The sequence below is a fragment of the Callospermophilus lateralis genome, chromosome 6 (genome assembly GCF_048772815.1).
Source record: "Callospermophilus lateralis isolate mCalLat2 chromosome 6, mCalLat2.hap1, whole genome shotgun sequence".
Classification (NCBI taxonomy): Eukaryota; Metazoa; Chordata; class Mammalia; order Rodentia; family Sciuridae; genus Callospermophilus; species Callospermophilus lateralis.
In genome coordinates, this window is record NC_135310.1 from 85,312,565 (window position 1) to 85,317,052 (window position 4,488).

The window sequence follows — 4,488 nt, forward strand, 5'->3', positions numbered from 1 at the left end:
TTGCCTTTTGGCCTTTGATGTTCCCAGAGCAAGTTGTTGAACTGGGCACGATATTTGTTGGTAAAAGGCAGTTGTGGCTGTTTTTTCCCCAACCCATCTCCAACTCTCTCCTTGTTTCCCCCCACCCCCTGTCCTTGCCTAGCCCTCACCTATCCTAAACATTCCAGTGACACCGAGACCCATCGATCATCAGCTTGGGTCAAACCATGCACCCCTCGCATGGAGCTAGACGGGCAGAAGACACCTCCCAGACCGGGCACTCTGGAGCACAGTGCCCCAAATCCACAGCTTCCTCTGCAGGTGAACAGCCTCGCATTGGAGAGTATAGACTATTGAAAACCCTGGGCAAGGGGGCCTTCGCCAAAGTCATGCTGGCCCGTCACGTCCTCACAGGTCAAGAAGTGGCAATCAAGATCATCAATAAGAGACATCTGAAGCCACAAGTCCTCCAAAAGATGTACAGAGAGGTGAGAATCCTCAAGATGTTAGACCACCCACACATCGTGAAGCTCTATGAAGCTCTGGACTGCGAAAAAGCACTCTGTTTGGTCCTGGAGTACGCCAGTGGAGGGAGAGTTAAGGACTATCTGGTCAACAAAGGAAGACTGCAGGAAGAGGAGGCAAGATCTATATTCCGGCAGATCGTGTCTGCAGTCCAATATTGTCACCAAATGCAGGTCGCCCACCGAGACCTGAAGGCGGACAATCTGTTATTCGACGCAGAGATGAACATCAAGCTAGCCGATTTTGGACTCAGCAACCAGTTTACACTTGGTTGTAAACTCAACACGTTTTGCGGCAGTCCGCCCTACGCAGCTCCAGAGCTCTTCCAGGGCATAGAGTACGAGGGGCCCGAAGTCGATGTGTGGAGTCTTGGCGTGGTTCTGTACACCCTAGTCACCGGGTCGCGTCCTTTTGCTGGGGCCAATGTGAGAGAACTTAGAGACAGAGTGCTACAAGGTAGATACCAAATCCCTCTGTACATGTCAAGAGAATGTGAAAATCTGCTGAAACGCTTCCTGGTGCTCAATCCAACTAAGAGAAGCACCCTGGCCGAAATTATGGGAGACAGGTGGATCAACAGAGGCCTTGATGTCCTCCAACCCTTTGTTGGTCCAGAGGTGGCCATCTCCCACAGAAACATCTCGTTGGCTGAGCTGCAGCCAAGCAGGGTCCTCAGAAAGAGCGCCAGCTGGCCTCCTCACCGCAAAGTGCAGCGAAGCGTTTCCACTCAGAAGCAGACATGGTCCCTGGACCATGCTGGAACTGGGCCATATCCGACCAGCACTGCCCAGAGTCACCTCAGAGAACATCAAATGGCCTCCCAGAAATCCGGTGGCAGTGCTGTGGGAGGAAAGGGAATTTCTCCAGCCAGGCCCCTACCTGGGATCACCACCAGTCCCAAGGAGCTGGAGACTCCTGAATTCAAGAAAATGCCTGCTGCCTACAAGAGCAGCACACCATCTGGAGGGAGGACACTGTGGAGTAAGAACATTTGCCGCAAAACAACGAAAGCAGACACACGTTCAGTGAGCCGGAATGGGCAGAACAACAGCACCTTCCCTGCCCAGAGCCCTCCAGTGACTTCAACCCACAGTGTCCCAAGTACCTCCACCCGGAGCTGCACCTGCTTCCCCAGAGCCAGTGCCCTTCGTCGAATGTTCCACCGCCAGCCCCGGGAATCCCAAACTGCAACACACGAAGGTCCTCTTGCCTCACCCAGCTGCGTCCATCCAGCTGAAGCATTGCCCCAGACTCAAAGAAGAGGCACCACTGGTGTTTTCCCGAAGTTTACATCGAAAGTCACAAGGAGGCCTCCAACTGAGTCTGGGAAGACCCCGAGATACAAGTCATCATGTTCAAGTCATCATGTCACTGCTGAGCAGAGAAAGGAGAACCAACAAGCAAAACCTCGCTCCCTGCACTTCACCTGGAGCATGAAAATCACTAGTGCCATGGATCCCAGTGACATCACGAGGGAAATCCGAAAGGTGCTAGATGCCAACAACTGCCAATACATGCACAAGACGCCCTTTCTGCTCTTCTGCATCCATGGAGATGGGTACACCGAGAAACTGCTGCAGTGGGAGATCGAGGTATGTAAACTTCCCAGACTGGCTTTGAACGGGGTCCGCATCAAGCCCCGATCAGGGAAATCGAAGGCTTTTAAAATCATGGCTTCAAAAATTGCCAGTGAGCTCCAACTGGAAGCCAGTCATTAGGATATAAATTAACAGCAACTTGAAGTGTTTTCCTCAACACTGATGGACATATAGAATAACATCTAGGCAGTTGTTGGGAGCAGTGACTAAATTAGGGGGTTCTTTAATTGTCCCGGGAGGTGATGCCCCTCCTGGGAATTCTTGATGCAAGGCGCTGGTCAAGACTGCCCAGTTTCTTGGGTGAAGACCTGTTCCACCTGTACCACCCAGGGAGCTATTCAGTTCTTGAGCTTGTGGTTCAGGTGGCAGGGCTCAGCGGTGGAACGTTATGGGCACAAGCTGCCACTCATAATTGGACTGGTCATACATATGACCTTGGTTTTGATGGCTTTGCATAAATTTTCTCACAAAAACACCTTTTAAGTATGAAACTTATATAACAGACGTGTTGAGCTGACTCCTGACCGTTGCACTCTACCAGAGTGTAATCGACACCCATTTCCAGCTCTTTCACCCCTTGGATTTCTGACTTTTCTCATCCCCCATGGCCTCTCATCTGGTTTCCTCAATTAACCACCCTGCAGGTGGCAGCAGATGGGACCCAAACAGGCTGTCACACTGTGGAGTGCAATGACCACAAGCCTTCTCAGTGTGATCAATGAAAGGGGTTTGGGGAGAAAGTTTGTGCAAAGCAAGCAAAACAGGGTCATAAATAGGGGCAACCTGATTATGATGACCAGCTTGCTTTGATAAACTTCTAACTCCCACACCTGGCATCCAAACCTCATGGTCAAGAAGTGAAGGACTCCATGAGTGTCACAGAACCTCTGTTTCAACAGATCGTTCCCATAGCAACTGGGAAGTCTCAAGGGGCGCTTTCCCACTGAGAGTTCCCAAGACAGCCTTTGGCTTTGTCACAGAACATTTCAAAAACACTAATCCGCTGCTTCAGAGAGGCTTTGTCATTTCCATCTTCCATCTTCCATCTTCCATCTTCCATCTTGTACATCAGACCTGAAAATCTGAGGTGAAGAACACCACACCTGGGAGTGGAAGCTGGCCTTTACTATGAATGCCCTAAAGTCATGGGAAACCGAAAAAGAAAAAAAGAGAGAAAGCCACATTTGAGGCATGCAAATTGCTAACAGCACAGTGCTCCATCAATGGCTTTCATTTCAGAGGTACTCCATCTCTCCTTACATGCTCTCCATTGAATGATCCCAAGACAGCCATTGCCTCTGTCACAGACCTGTAAAGAACCCTAATGCAGTTGCTGCTTCAGACAGTCATTGTCATTTCCATCTTCCATCTTCTACATCATGACAGTAAAATCTGAGGAAAAGAACACCATGACTGGGAGTGGAAGCTGCAGTTTCCTATGAATGCCCTAAAATCATGGGACACCAGAAAAGTAAGAAAGAAAGAGCCATTTAAGACCTGCAAATTCCTAACACTACAGTGATGCATTAAAGGCTTCCATTTCAGTGGTAATCCATCTCTCCTAACAGATTCTCCATTGAATGTTTCCAAGACAGCCATCGCCTCTGTCAGATCATTCAAGAACCCTAATCCAGTTGCTGCTTCATACTAGCATTGTTGTTTCCATCTTCCATCTTCTACATCCTGACAGTGAAATCTGAAAAAAGACGAGCAGCATGACTGGGAGTGGAAACTGCCTCTACCATGAAAGACCTAAATGCATGGAACCTCGAAATAGAAAGATGCACTTGAGACCTGCATATACTTAACAGGTCAGTGCTCCATTAATGGGTTTCAGTTCAGAGATAATGCATCTCTATCACATGCTCTAAAAGTAATGTGCCCAAGACAGCCATTACCTCTGTCACAGAACCTTTCAAGAAGCCTAATCCAGTTGCTGCTTCATACAGTCATTGTTGTTTCCATCTTCTATCTTCTACATCAAGACAGTAAAATCTGAGAAAAAGAATACCAGGCCTGGGAGTGGAAACAGGCCTGTACTATGAATGCCCTAAAGTCACTGGACACCAAAAAAGAAAGAAAGATAGACCCAATGAGACCTGCAAATTCCTAACACTATAGTGCTCCATCAATGGCTTTCAGTTCAGAGGTAATCCATCTCTCCTAACATGCTCTCCATTGAATGTGCCCAAGACAGCCATTGCCTCTGTCACAGAACATTTCAAGAACCCTAATCCAGTTGCTGCTTCAGACAGGCATTATTATTTCCATCTTCCAACTTCTACATTATGACAGTAAACTCTGAGGAATAGAATACCTCCAATGGAAGTAGAAGCTTCCCATACTATGAATGCCCTAAAATCATGGAACACTGAAAAAGAAAGAC

General features: G+C 48.3%; 1 pseudogene; it reads left to right on the forward strand.

Moving 5' to 3' along the window:
• The first annotated feature begins 206 nt into the window (after positions 1 to 206).
• On the forward strand, positions 207 to 2,222 carry LOC143641836 (MAP/microtubule affinity-regulating kinase 3 pseudogene; annotated as a pseudogene).
• The last annotated feature ends 2,266 nt before the right edge of the window (positions 2,223 to 4,488 follow it).